At 48.0% G+C, this 14,930-nt stretch overlaps 1 long non-coding RNA gene across 1 annotated transcript; it reads left to right on the top strand.

Annotated features, from left to right (window-relative positions):
- Positions 1 to 581: 581 nt before the first annotated feature.
- Positions 582 to 12,245, top strand: LOC126496817 (uncharacterized). The gene is made up of 3 exons (XR_007590444.1): positions 582 to 890; positions 4,153 to 4,188; positions 12,119 to 12,245. It is a non-coding gene; the product is annotated as an uncharacterized lncRNA (long non-coding RNA).
- The last annotated feature ends 2,685 nt before the right edge of the window (positions 12,246 to 14,930 follow it).

The following is a 14,930-nucleotide window of genomic DNA, read 5'->3' as shown; positions in this document are numbered from 1 at the left end:
CTTGCTCTTTTGGCAGTGGAGGGGGCAACTGAATCACGTCCAGTGTAATTGGTAATGGCAGTGGCTCACTTACACCCTCTCCTAGCCAGCATGCCCTCCTCAGCTGCTGCCAGGGCTGTGGCTTCGGTTTATCTTTGAGACCATCGAGGGAGGGTCCCCTACCCTAGCAGTGAACAGTCTTCATTCTAAACCGATGTGAACTTCCCTTCCCTTCTTCCATCCTTAGCTCCCCGTCTTCCTGACGATGACTGACTGGCACAGGTATACAGGTTCCCTGTCTGGCCTCGAAGGCGGCCCGTTGGAACTCGGTGGTTCTTAACTGGGTGGCAGGGATGGCAAGCACCTTTTCGGGGGAGGGAGTTCTTGGCTGAGGGGAGGGCTCCTTATCTTCAGGGAGGTTTTTGGGGCTCTGCCATGCCCTCTTCTGCACTCTCAATCACTCCTGCTTCATTCCCCACAAAAAGCAGCTTCACCAGTTCTAGCGGGGGGGCAGTAAGGGGGGGATGAGGACAGCTGCTTGTTGGGAAGAGAGACTTGGAGTTGGCCTTGAGTCCCACCCCCAAGACTTATTGGAATAGGAAATTGCCACTTTCTGCAGCCAGATAAGCTCTGATGAGAACAGCTGCCCCTGGGAGAGTGTTAAGAACCAAACCGAAAGCAAGCTGGTTTCCTGGGCAGCAGGCACCAGGCCTAGTCTAGGGTTTGTAGTCCCCACTGCAGCCGGGGCCTGTGGTGTGCTGAGTCACCACCCTAGAAGCCCTCAGTGGGGTTTTTCCATAACTTTGAGGTTTGGAAATGTCCCAGGCTCTCCTGCTCTAGTTGGAATCTCATCTCTGGCGTTCCCAGAGGCTTTCTGCCCTCTCTGGGAAACAGCTGCTCAAAGACAGAAAGTAAGTGAAAGCCAGGGCCAAGGTGGGGTGAGAGGGGTTAGGAAGAGGGCCCAGCGGAGAGGGGGATTGTGGGATGGAGAATGGCTCATTGCTGCTCTCAAAGAACCTTCTATTCCACCAGACTGGAGAAGATAACCAATAGTTTCTTCCCTTCCCTCCCCTCCTTTTCCTCTCTCCCTCCCTCGCTCCCTAGCCTCCCTCCTCCCTCCCTCCTTCATTCCCTCCCTCCCTTTTTTTTTTGTTTTTTGTTTTGTTTTTTTTTTTTTTTTTTTTTCAAGACAGGGTTTCTCTGTGCAGTCCTTGCTGTTCTGGAACTCACTCTGTAGACCAGTTGGCCTCGAACTCAGATATCTGCCTGCCTCTAAAGGCATGTGCCACCATCAGCAGGCCAACAAAGGCTTCTTTCTTAACAGCAAGGCTGCAATGACAGGACGTTAAGCTGTTCCCTTAGAAGAACTGCTTGCAACTTTCTTCTCTAAGAAGGATTTAGAAGGAAAAAAAAAAGCTGGGCAGTGGTGGCAAATACTTTTAATCCCAGCACTCGGGAGGCAGGTGGATCCCTATGAGTTTGAGGCCAGCCTGGTCTACAAGAGCTAGTTCCAGGACAGGCTCCAAAGCTACAGAGAAACCCTGTCTCAAAAAACCACCACCACCACCACCAACAACAACAAAAAGACTTAGGACAGGGTTCGGGTGTCAGAGGGACCTGATTAAAAACCTCACTCTGTTCTTATACATTCTGTGTTGCTGGGAAAGTGGGAAAGCTACTCCCCAGCTTAGAACCAATTTCTTCATCCATGAATAATCATGCCCTCTGTGCATGTTTGCTTTCTGAAATGGGGCAAGGAGGCATCCAGAGGCAGAAAAGGGCTTGGTAGGACATGAGTGCTGAGGGAAAAGCCAACTTCACCAGAATAGCCAAGGTAGCCACGGTGGTAGATTTAGGGCCATTGCAATTCCCTCTAAAGCCGATTTCACTATTTATACCCCCACACCCTAGGTCTGGATGGAGCCTTCTGCTAACTCTTATTTAGTGATCTGAGATGGTGCACAATATGGCCTAAATACCATCCCTCTCCAACAGAAGACCTTGACAGTCATGACTTTTGGCTTTTTTGTTTGTTTGTGTTTTGAGACAGGGTTTTACTACATAGCCGCGACTGTCCTGGAACTCACTCTATAGACTAGGCTGGCCTCAAACTCACAGAGATTCACCTGCTTTGGTTTATGGAGTCCTGGGATTAAAGGTGTGTGGCACTACCACCTGGCATTGGCAGTCACTGTGCAAGAGTCCTTAGGCCTGTGAGGAGGATTTCCAAAAAGATGCTGCTTTGTAGGTGTCTCGGGCTTGCATGGCTGGGGGTGGAGGTGTTTTCTCAATGAGCGAAGTCCTGCTGTGGTTACTTGAACCACTGAACAGAGAACAGGTTTGGCGTGGACGTGCCTGTGGGGAATGATTATTAGCTTGGTGGGCTGGTTCCACTGGAGGTGGCAAGAGACCGGGAGATAGAGGTTCTGGTGTAAGTAGCTTAAGTTTAAAGAGATCTTAGGACCTTCAGTAGGAATGTGAGAATGAGCCAGGTAAGAAAGCAGCCAGTGAACTGGGTTACTATGTTACTATAGCAAATCATTATATGAATACATCAGCATAAAAAGATGAAAGGTCTCTTGGCTACATGGCTTTGGGCCTGGGCAATGGGTGTGCACCATGGCAGAAGTGTGTGGTAGGGCTAACGGCTCACTTCATGGTGGCGAGGAATTAGAAAGAAGAAAGAGACCATGTCCCACAGCCTCCCTTGAGGGCACACTCCAGACGAGGAGTCCTTGCTACGCCTACCAGTTAAAGGTTCTGTTACATTGTCGCAGCACCCAGTGTGAGGAGCAAATCTTTAACACATGGGCCACTGGAGCCATTTTACACAGCAGGACAAATGGGGCAGTGTTGAGCAGACTCCTGGGGTAGGACATTAACTGCTGACTCCAGGTGGACAGAAGGAGGTCAAGAGGCTGGTGGAAGTGTGCGGGCAAAGACCCACGGGTGCTGCTGGTTGCAGGTAGTAAGAGCCAAGAGCAGTGTTTGCTACTTATGTGGTCATGAGGACCTCAGGGGAAGGAGGGAGGGAGTTTCCGTTGGAGAGCTGGGCCATCGGCTGTCTTCTAAGGAACAAATGGGTAGTTTAAAGATTTTCTTGAAATCCCAGAGTTGGGCAGATTCCTTTTCAAACTCCCCACTATCATGTAACAGGTGATTATAAGACGGTCCCCACTTGCTGTTCCAATCTGAACTGACACCCTGTACCTGGTGGATTTATAGCTGTTTCCAATGAGGAGTGGGCTCTGGTTCGAGTCTGTAGCTTGCTTTGGCCAGTGGAAAGTGCTGGAAGTCATGCTGAGTCCTTTTTGAGCTTAGGCTTTAAAAGACTCCATCTGCTTTTACATGGTCGCTTAGACATTGCTGTGTGAACAAGGTGAGCCTATGGGAGGGTAAGAGACCTCAGGGAGATAGAGATGGGCTCTAGATCAGGCCTAATTAGCCCAGCCACTAGCTCGCTGAAACATGCCAGCCAGCCCAGGCAATATCAGAAGGTGCCTCCTCGTCTCATAGCTGATCAGGGACACATGATGACCCAGACAGTAAGAGGTGGCTTATCTGATCTAGACTCGTAAATTCATGACATTCAAGCCTATTTATTTTATTTTAGTTTTTTTTTTTTTTTTTTTTTTTTTTTTTTTTTTTTTTTTTTTTTTTATTTTTTTTNTTTTTTTTTTTTGAGACAGGGTTTCTCTGTAGCTTTGGAGACTGTCCTGGAACTCACTTTGTAGATCAGGCTGGCCTCAAACTTACAGAGATCCACCTATCTCTGCCTCCCAAGTGCTGGGATTAAAGCCTGTACCACCACCACCCAGAAAAGCCTCTTTATTTTGAAGGAATTTTTTCTTTACTGTCCAGCTAACCAACACATTAGAATCATTGGACACTCAGGCTGACTCAATACTGAAAGCATCTTGCAGCCTACTTAAGGCCTCCACAAAAGGCTCTCTTGTGACCTCGGCCAGCTTACATTTTGGCTTCTTCCTTACTGATGGAGCTCCCTGGGCACTCTTCCATCTCTGTTCTGTGTTCTTCTTTGAGATCTCTTTCTGTCTGTGTATGCACATGTGTGTGTGTGTGTGTGTGTGTCTATATCTGTGTCTGCACATGCATTTATACATATACCCACGACCTCTAAAGGGTTCTTTTTCTCCTTTATGTTTTGTGCAGGGCTGGGAATGGAGCCCCAGGCCTTGCATACACAAGGTGAGTGCTCTTCTATTGGGCCACATCCTCAGCTTGTATCTCGCATCAGGTTAGTCTGCCCTTGTTAAGGACCCCCCTAAGGCCCAGACTGCACTTTAGTCCCTTCATTGCCCCCCTTTCCTTAAAGCTGTTCCTAGTGTCCATTCTAGGTTATGAGAATCCAGCTCTGTGCATTTGGTTAAATACCATGAGCTAGCCCCGCTCTACCCCTGAATATAGCAAGAACGGTGAGCCTCAGCCCCCAACAACCAGAGCTAAAATTAGCATTATCTGGCTGGGTCAGATTTCCTGCCCTTTTAGGGCCCCTCCCTACTCAATAGCTCTCTTCCTTGTGACTTGAGCTGGTCATGGGACCATCTCCCTCTCACTATCTAGAACCTGATGAACCAGAATGACTTAGGACACCGCCCAGATCTCTGGTCTCTTCGTCATAGAATTTACTGACCCGGGCATTTGGTCACCAACCGCAGACACTAACTCTGGCCTAAGTGGAGAGGAGTTTATTGGTCGGTTACAGGGTGCCTTGTGAGATTCCTCAGAAGGACTGAGCATGAGGAACCCGTGCCTACTAGCTGCCACTGGCACCATTCCTTCTGGCTGTGCTCTCAGCCGTCCAGACTCCGAGCTCTGGAAGCATGACTGAGAGACGGCTGAGCTTGGCTCTGGGCCTGTGCCCTCGTCACCAGAAAAAGCAGACCATTAGGCTGCTCAACCTCCTTTCTTTTCTTTTTTTTTTTTTTTTTTTTCGAGATAGGGTTTCTCTGTGTAGCCCTAGCTGTACTGGAACTCTCTCCGTAGACCAGGTTGGCCTGTAACTCCCAGAGTTATGCTTGACTCTGTCTTGGGAATATTGGGATTAAAGGTGTGCACTACCACCATCCAGCTTCAGCCTGCTTTCTTATAAAATGCAGGACTACATGCCCAGAGATGGCAACACCTACAGTGAGGTGGAGTCTCTTACATCAATCATTAATTGAGAAAATGTTCCACAGATTTGCCTAAGGGCCGTTTTGATGGAGGCATCTTCTCATATCCCGCTTCCCCATTAGCTCACGTCGAGTTGATGAACAACTAACCAGCATGCTGTTCCACCGCAGTGCCCGATCTCTCCTCTCTCCTGGCCCTGTTGCCCGGTCTTCTTCGCCGGTTATGTTCTGACTCGAGATTTACAGAGTTCAAAGTTAACTGTGTCAGGGAGGGGGTGTGAAGCTATGCAGATAAGTCAGCGTCAGTGTTTGAAGCTTTGGAAAAAGTCAGCTCAGGATTGCATCAGTGTTAGAGGAGTCGAAGCTAGGAGATTAGCAGCACCCTAAGAATCCTCTGAAAGGAAACTGACTATGGTTGGTTCAGATTCTAGGTAAAGTTCATGTGGTATGAAAGAAAGCCCCAAGACAAGCTGGTAAAAGAAAATGCATGCTGCAAGAACACACTTCTAGAACATGAGCTCATGAATATGAGTAATACCTGAGGCGGCTCTAAGAGTACGGAAAAGGCGATCGCCTCAGGGGAAACAGGACAAAGGCAAAGGATCTGAAGCCTTACCTGGAATAACCTTTTTTCTCCAAGACAGGATTTCTCTGTGTAGCCCTAGCTGTCCTGGGAACTCACACTGTAGACCAGGCTGGCCTCAAACTCACAGAGATCCACCTGCTTCTGCCTCCTGAGAGCTGGGATTAAAGGGGTGCACTCCCCACACCTGACTACATAACTGAATCATTAAAAATCGAGTATGAGGAGCTGGATAAATGCACTGGCTGCTCTTCTAGAAGTCCCAGATTCAGTCCTCAGCAACGAATGGCATTGCACAACTATTTGTAACTTCAGTTTCAGGGGCTCCAATGCCCTCTTCTGACTTTTGTGGACAGTGGGTACACATACGAGGTACACATACATGCATACAGGCATAGCACTCCTACACATAAAAGCAAATAAGTAAATCTTTAAAAATTCAATCTGACTTATTTATACCACTTTTTGTGTTTATGTTTTCAGAACCATGCTGGGAGAGACATTGCTCAACTAACCAAGCAATATTGGCTATGTATATGTATATGTATATTGGCTATGTATATGTGACATAATTAGACTCCTCTGGTTTAGCCATTTACAAATGGTGCCATTATTTTCTCCATTTTAGCCATATGACTGCACGTGATCAAAGATGATTGCCATATACCGAATGATCCAGGCTCCGTACAGATACTCACCTTCTCTGTTAGTATACTTGGTACATGCCCAAGCTATGTGATCTTAAACAAATGACCTAACCTCTCTGATGTTTGGCTGTTTTTCTGGCCAGGGCTTTCCGAGGGAGAGCTTGAGGAAAAGGTTTGTGAAGAGGTAGTTTGTTTGAGAATGTGACTCCAGGAAGCAGGAGAGATGGACGGGGACTGAATCCTGTATAAGGAGGGTCAGCACACTGGCAAACGCTGTGGGTATCTAGGGCTTCGTGCCATCATGACCTTCCCCAGAAACCCTGAAATGTCTCAGAATTGTCTTCTGGAGAACAAGTACTTACCCACTGACTCTTATCTCCTAACGGTCAAGGGAGACCCACAGACTCTAAGTTCCGAGTACTGATGAGCTACATGTGCTTGAGATCGGTGCCCCCTTGGTTATCCTACTTCTCTGTATTCGGGAAACGTGTTCGCTAGGTTTTGGTCAACTTGACACCATCTCGATTTATCTGAGAAGAAGGAACCACAATTCCAGAAGACTGTGGTTAATGTGGGAGAACCTAGTCGGTAGGTTGGTGCCACCCTTGAGTAGGTGGTCCTGGATGGTATATGAATGCAATCTGAGCAAACCATGTAGAGCAAGTAAGGAAGCAGCTCTCTCCCATGACCTCTGCATCAGTTCCTGTCTCCACATTCTTGTCCTGCTTGAGTTCCTGGCCTGAATTCCTTGGATGATGAACTATAGTCTGAATGATGAAATAAACCCTTTCTCCCCCAAGTCACTTTTGATCATGGTGTTTGTCTTAGTTAGGTTTTCTATTGCTGTGAAGAGACACAATGACCACACTGACTCTTATACATTTATTTGGGTCTGCTTGCAGTTCAGAGGTCTGGTTCATCATCATCATGGCAGGAAGCATGATGATATGCAGGCAGACATGGTGCTGGAGATGTAGCTGAGAGTCCTGTGTCAGGATCCACAGGCAGCTGAAAGAGCAAGTGAGCCACATGGGCCAGGCTTGAGTATCTGAGACCTCCCAGTCTACCCCTGTGACACACTTCCTCCAACAAGACCACACCTGCTCCACCAAGGCCACGCCACCCAAGAGTGCTAGTCCCTATGAGCCTATAGAACCCTTTCGTTCTAACTACCCCAGTGTTTTATCACGGCAACAGACACCCAAATTCAGACAGAAATTGGTGCCAAGAGCTGGGTATCGCTGTGACAGAACTGACTGTGTTTGGGGGAGGAATGTGGAAGGACTTTGGAATGGAAAAGCTACTGAGCGTTCAGGGCTTAATGAGCAACTGTGGGGACTTAGCCGATTGTGTGAGAGCGATGCAGATGGTGGGGACCCGACTTGTGAAGTTTCGTAGGGAAGCAAAGACCAACAGAGCTATTTGAACCATATTTTGAATTAAAAATTTGAGGTCCTGGTCAGCTGGAGCTGAATAATTAGCTGTGATTAAAAAGAAGCCAGCACGACTAAGGTGAAGTCTGCTTTGCTGGGACAATCAACGCCCATTAGCTAGTGCTGAGAAATTAGTAGTGATTAAGAAGAGACCAATAACGTTGAGGTAAAATTTCTCTGGACGGTGGTGGCACAGGCCTTTAATCCCAGGACTTGGGGGCAGAGGCAGGTGGATCTCAGTAAGTTCAAGGCCAGCCTGGTCTACAAAGCTAGTTCCCGGACAGCCAGGACTCTTACACAGAGAAACCCTGTCTTGAAAAACAAAACAAACAAAAAATTCTTCTTAGGAGCATTTTCTCAGGGTAAGCTATTGTTCAGAGGTGAACACCTTGTGCTGGAAAGTGAGCTTGGTAATGTGTAAGAATCTCCCAGGTTGTTCTGGCTTTGAAGGCATAAAGGAATCACGGAGAGTGGCTGAGGCTTCGGAGCACGAGCAGTCAGGCGAGGCCTCTGGTGAAGGCACAGCTGCAGGTGATGTAGAAGTCCCAGGATTGAAGGGATCATGGAGAGGTTTTGGCTTGACACTACGTGGCGAGGTCAGAGATCCTGAAGAGAGGCGCAGTCCAGTTTCGGCGGAAACCCCAACATTTTAGAGTTGCTAACACCATGGAATGAGTGCCAAGGACAGCAGCAGCCATGGAGGGGAGCTAGCCTGAGCCTACATGACAAGCTCCGTGTGGTTTGGATCACAGAATCCAAGAGGTAGAGCTGCCCTAACCCTTTGGCACCCAAAGGATCATGAGTGGATGGCAGGCATCAAACACCAAAGTTTGGTTTTGATTTGATCTGATTGTAGATGTGCCCCTGGCCCTTCCTTCTTGAAATAAGAAAGTGTTTAACTTATTTTCTCTGTCATGAACGCCCACAGTTTAGAGACTCTGGAATTTTAGAGAGACTTTGGATATTTTAGAAGACTTTTAAACATGGAAAAAGACTGAATTTTTAAAATGTCTGATTTGTAAAATATTGCAAAATTTTGAAAAACTGGAACGTGCTATGGTATTAATATTAACATAGCATGTTGGGGACAGATAAGAAAGGAAAGGCCAGTTGAATAGCGGTGCATTATGTCTCAAGTTGACCAGGGCTCTATTGTTCTGGCTAGTTGTGTTTAAGGTATTTATTTAGTTATTGTCAACTTGACACAATCTAGGGTCATTTTGGAAGAGGGAATCTCAATTGAGAGAATGCCTCCATAAGATTAGTCTGTGGGGAGACCTGTGAGGGCATTTTCTTTGTTAATAATTGGTGTGAAAGGGTCCTGGTCATCGTGGTACTATCCCGGTCAGGTGGTTCTGAATGATAAAAGAAAGCAGGCTGAGCAAGCCACGAGGGGCAAGCCAGTGAGCAGCACCTCTCCATGGCCTCAGCATCAGACCCTGGCTCCACATTCCTGGAGTTCTTGGTCTGACTTCCCCGGTGATAGAGTACAATCTATGCGATGACATAAACCCTTACCTTGCTAAGCTGATGGTGTTTAACTGCAGTAATAGAAACCCTAAGTAAGACAGGAAGTTCCAGGCCAGGGTGAAGCCTGCCTAGAAAAGCCCCTCTAGGCTTTGGGTAGAGGGTCAGCTTTGATCCAGAGGTTTTTAAGGTGGTGTCCAAAGAGTGTGTGCCATGTTCATCTTCCCACAAGAGGAGGTGGGCCTTCACCTCACAGGGATGCTGCATGGCTTGGGCTATGTCCTGCACTGGATAGTGAGGGTGAGGGGTTCCAGCCAAGGAGCTGAAATAACAACAGAAAACCAGGCCATTGCAGAGTGACGTAGAGCTGGAATTGAAGGAAGGATGATTTTGAGAGATGCGAAAAGGAGGGTGGAATGGGATTTAGAACCAGAGCCAAGCTGGGATGCTGTGGAGTCTAGGTTTTGCAGAAAACTGTGGACAAATAACCTTTGTTAGGGAAACTTGTCACCTACAGTGCAGAGCTCATCCATGAAGTCTCTGCTAGTCAGTGCAGAGGCAAGCGTTTATTAATTTGTTTTTGCTGTGGAACAAACCACCTGAGAGCATGTGTGTATGTATGAGTGTGCCGAAGCAGGCACACATGTGTGTACATACCTGTGGAGACCAGAGGTTGATCTCTGGTATTGTTCCCTCAGGGCAGATGCACTTTTTTTTTATGTTGTGTGTGTATGTTTCTAGATGCATATACACCATGACCTGTGTGTGGAGGTTAAAGGACCATATGTCCTCCTACCATGTAGGTCCTGGGATTGAACTCAGTTCTTAGGTTTGATGATGTTAAAATAAGTTCGGGGTCAAAGAAGGAGACTGCTAATCCATCTGTAGTGTCTAGACAAGGCATGCTTTATGCTTTTGTTGTTTGTTTGCTTTTTGAGAAAGGGTTTCTCTGTGTTGCCCTGTCTGTCCGGGAACTCACTCTGTAGACCAGGCTGACCTCAAACTCAGGGATTCTCTTGAGTACAGGGATTTAAGGCAGACACCACCACAGCATACTTTACTCTTGATCAAGAGGGTGAACTCAAAAGAGTAAACACACAGAGACAGGAAGTGCGTTTGTTTTTATTCTAACTCAGGTAGTGACTGTGTCTTTTCCCCATTGGCTGGGATCCGGACGTCATGGTCTTAGTTTAATTGGCAAGTCTGAAGTGAATTGGCACACAGGAAATGAAGGAAGAGGGAAAGGTCATTCTCCCAAGGAGAATGGAGTCATAGCTCTAGTGGCTAAAATTCACGGAAACTGCAGAGGACCTTCCTGTAAACAAAGGTTTTACTGGGCAGTGCTGGTGATTAAAACATTTGGATAAATCTTACAATGTGGGCGTGGTAAAAAAAGATTTCAATTCCTTGTTCTAAGCACAAGTTTCATAGCGTATGATAGAAAAGACTCATATTGGCTTTCCTTCCTTCCTTCGTCCCTCCCTCCCTTTCTTTGTTTCTTTTTGGTTTTTCGAGACAGATTTTCTCTGTGTAATAGTCCTAGCTGTCCTGGAACTCACTCTGTAGAGCAGGCTGGCCTCAAACTCATGGAGACCTACCTGTTTCTGCCTTCTGAGTGCTGAGATTAAAGGCGTGCACCACTATGGGCCCAACTCTGCTTTTTGATCCAGGATCTGGAACTCAGGACTGCTCAGGAAAGATTGACAGGCTGGCAAGTCCCAGACACATCTGCCTCCAGCTCCCCAGCACTGTGATCACAAGCACGTGCCTTCATGCCCAGCTTTTCTGTGGTTTATGGGTGGAACTCAGGCCCTTATGCTTATGCAGAAAGGACTTAACCAACTGACCTAGCTCCTCAGCCTCACAGAGTCTATTGGCTTACAACCCTAGTCAGCTGTTATTTCTCACTAATGTTTGGATCTTCTGGATACTTCTTTGGCCTAGGTTGGTAATCCAATCTTAGTGGCTCTCTCAAACCTCTATGGGCAGTTGGCTGGAGGCTGGTTCAGGGTGGCTGCCTCACGTGACATCTGACTGACCCTTGCCTGGGCGGGTGGGATGCCTGGGTCACATGATATCTCATCCCCCAGAGGACTCTTGAGGACTTACTTTTATAGTGGCTGCATAGATTTCCTAGAGGAGTAGAAATTCACATGGCCTCTGGAAGCCTAGGCTCAGATTTTTGGCACATCAGGTTGTAGTAGCCAAAGCAATCCATAGGGACAGCCCAGATCAAAGAGGCAGGAGGATGCTCTCTGTCTCTTTATGGGAGGATGATAAAACAAAGTCACATGGCAAAGGGTGTGACATAGGGAAGAAAATAACTGGTCACTTCTGCAATTAATCTATCACAAAAGTGCAAGGGAAGTTGGCGGATGAGGCGAGACTAGAAGAGGCCAAGGGACTGGAGGTCTGGCTGGGAGCGAATCTCCCTAGTGACTCTCGAGGAAGAGTCATGGGATTTGCTGCATTCCAAGATAGGTAGATCAGGGGGAGGGGAGACTTTAGGGGATGCAGGGGAAACAGGTCTCTGAGTTTGCAGCCTCTGGGTCAGTGACGGGCTATAACCATTCCCAGACTGGGGATGTCAGCAAGTGACCATGTCTGATGGTCGGGGTGATTCCGAAGCCAGCACTGGGAAGATGGGAGGCCCTGATAGATGGCAGTTGAGGTGAGCTTTCAGCCCTGAGGCCCATGTCCCTCTAGGCTGAGAGATCTTGTCCAGTCTTTTTTAGCCTTGTGGATTGCTGTAGAACAAAGGAACGCTAAACTTGCTGTGGAGGCTTGGGGGGGGGGCATCTCATAAATCTTTTGGGCCGCACATTTATTCATGAGTTTATGGTTTGTTTATTTGTATGTTTGTTTTAATTTAAGAGACATTAGCTACACAGAGGAGGCTCTAGGAGAGACCAGGAAAGAAGAGTTCTGTTTCGGGGAGGATTGCTCTCACAAGTCAGATAAAGAAGAAGGATCCACAGAGGAGGGTGTCTCAGCTTCAACAGAGCCCCTGTTGCTTACGGCAGAAGACGGCTCAAGACGTCATCAGTGTCTGGTGCTGGACCGGAGCTGGCTCTGTCCTCATCAGGTGCTGGAGTCAGAGCTGGAGTGGGGACAGGAATGTGCTCTGGCTACAGGCTCCTGGGTGGTCTGCCCTGACGTCAGTACACTTCCCCCCTTCTTCCTCTTTGCTCTGAGAAGTCCAGCGACATCATGGCTTCCAGATGTGGTTTCCAGATGTGACCTGGAAGATTTCCAGAGGGAGCAAAGATGCAGAGGCAGCAACAGCTAAGCTCCTGGCTTTCCCCCAACTCTTCCTTTAATGGCTGCCTCTCCCTGACTTATATCACTAGGCCAGTGCATCAGGCACTCAGAAGCCCCGGTGGGTGGGTGGGTAAATAAATACCAATTCCAAAGAAACCTGATTTGGACAGACACATCTTTACTCACGTTGGAAAGAATTTAGCTCTGGGCAGCGGAGAACTCTCAGCTGTTTCTGTTGTGAGCAGCCCCAGCGGTTCCAAGGAGGAGGAAGTGAGCTGTCTCCTGTGCTGAGGACCTGCCAGAGCACTGGGCAAGCGGCCAGCTGTGGAAAGCCTCCCCTGATGGGAACTGCCGGGGCCCCAGTGTCTTAGAGGGATGAAGCTCCAGTTATGAACAAAGGCCACAGGCCACCGAAACCAGGCTGGGTGGCACTTCTCTGACGCCCCTACCCACGTCTCAAGCAGTACTATGCTCCATTGTTAAAATGCCGATTCTGATTGGGTGCATCTGGGATGGGGCCTTGGATCCTGCATTTAGAAGATTTTAATTACGTTAAAAATTGTATGTGTGCCCATGTATCATGTATGTATAGTGACCACTATCGTGAATGTGTGGAGGTCAGAGGACAGTTTGTGAGAGCTGGTTCTCTCCTTCCACCATGTTTGGGTTGGAAAGCAGCTGGAGAGAGCTGGCATGTGGAAGCCCTGGGTTTCATCTGCAGCACACACACACACACACACACACACACACACACACACACACACACGAGTCAAAGAAATAAAAGTGGTTGCTAGTCATTGCCGGGGAAAATTAAAACAGAAAGCAGCCAGACGGTATGTAAATGAATGGGTGTGACTGTGTTCCAAGGAAACTTATTAGTTTTTAAACAAAATAGGTAGCGAGCTGGATTTGCTTGTAGTCGGTTGGCCCTTGGCCTTGAAGGAACATCCAATCATCTTCTGAAGTCATGAATAGAAGCATGTTATTTGAGTAAAAATGTAAAAGAGCAAACTCTGGGAGCGTGACTGCTTGGGAGAATGGTATATTAGTCAGGGTCCAAGCAGGCAAACAAAAGCCATTTACACAGAGGTAATTAAATGCAAGGAGTTGGTCACATGGGTGATGGAGACTCAGAAAGTCAACCAAGAGCAGCCTGGAAGTTAGCAATGGCATGGAAGTTGTTACTAGACCTTTGAAGTAGTGGGGAGGGGTCAAGGACTTAGGTCAAAACTGCTAGAAGCAGGGACTACATAGCTACTGCGTGCCGTGGGTGAGACCCAACACCAGTACAAATACTTGGGAAGAAATGCCAGGCTATCTCCCTCCTTTTGCCCTTCCCTCTGTCACGCACTGGTCACCCAGCTGGGAGCCTGTGTGAGCGCGTGGCAGCCAGCCCCTGCCATCTAGGCTGAGAAGGGAAAGGCTAACAGGCTTCGGTTCAGCCTGAGAGGACACCCGGAGTGAGTTCTGGAATGTAGGTAGTAGACCTGGCATAAGCAGGGAGGGTGGAATTCTGGGCACAGGCTTAAGGTATATCAGTCTGAGCGGTATCGGATGTAGGGAGGATGTCCCCTTAGGTCAGATGTGATTTAGACTTTATAGCAGGCTTTGGCAAATAGCTGTCCCAGAGTTTTGTTTTGTCTAAAAATAAAATGTAAAAGCCATCGTCAGCTCACAAACCACACAAGCCACAGGCAGCAACAGCTGAGCCGTGAGCTTTAGTTTGCCAAGCTGGTTTTGAAAGGCTTATTTGAGACGAGGTCTCACTATGTTGACCAGACGGATTTTGAACCCCTGAGATAAGTAAACCCCTTGCCTCAGCCTTCCCAAGTATCTGGGACTACAGTTGTCTACCATTCGGCCTCAGTTTTACTTTGCTCTGTTTTGAGCACTGTTGGGGATAAGATCCAGGGCCTTGCACAAGACAGGCCAGCAGACTCCTAGGCAGAAGGACCCACTTTAGCATTGGAGCTGGCAGGAGCCTGGGGGAGGAGACACGAAGCCTGGAGTGGAGGCTTCTCATGGTCCTTGTGGAGAGTAAGGCACGAGTTAGAGATGCAGAACAGGCTGGACAAAGACATCGCTTGTGTCAGACAAGACACCTAAGGTAGATTTGGAGGGATTTCCAAAGAAGCACATTAAATAGTTCCCCAGTTAACCTGGAACTCCCAGCCAGTCTTTTGTTTCAGAAAGCCAAAGGGAGGTCCTGCCATTCCAGGTGAAGGGACCTCTTCATTCCATGCTCCCTCACCCCACCTCTGACCTCCCTTCAGGCAGAATGGGTGGAGGAATAGGTCTCTACACTTTCAGCTAGTGTAGAGTCAGGCTGCCTGGCTTCCGTGACTCACTTATTGCTCATTCTAGAATGCGGGTACCTTGTATCTCTTGTCCTCATTGTCAGGCCTTGGCTGCTGCTCTGAGACAA

The sequence above is a fragment of the Alexandromys fortis genome, unplaced genomic scaffold, assembly GCF_014885135.2.
Source record: "Alexandromys fortis isolate MF-2015 unplaced genomic scaffold, M_Fortis_MF-2015_v1.1 scaffold_6, whole genome shotgun sequence".
Classification (NCBI taxonomy): Eukaryota; Metazoa; Chordata; class Mammalia; order Rodentia; family Cricetidae; genus Alexandromys; species Alexandromys fortis.
The sequence above is the reverse complement of the archived record's forward strand: the minus strand, read 5'-3'. Positions and strand labels throughout refer to the sequence as shown.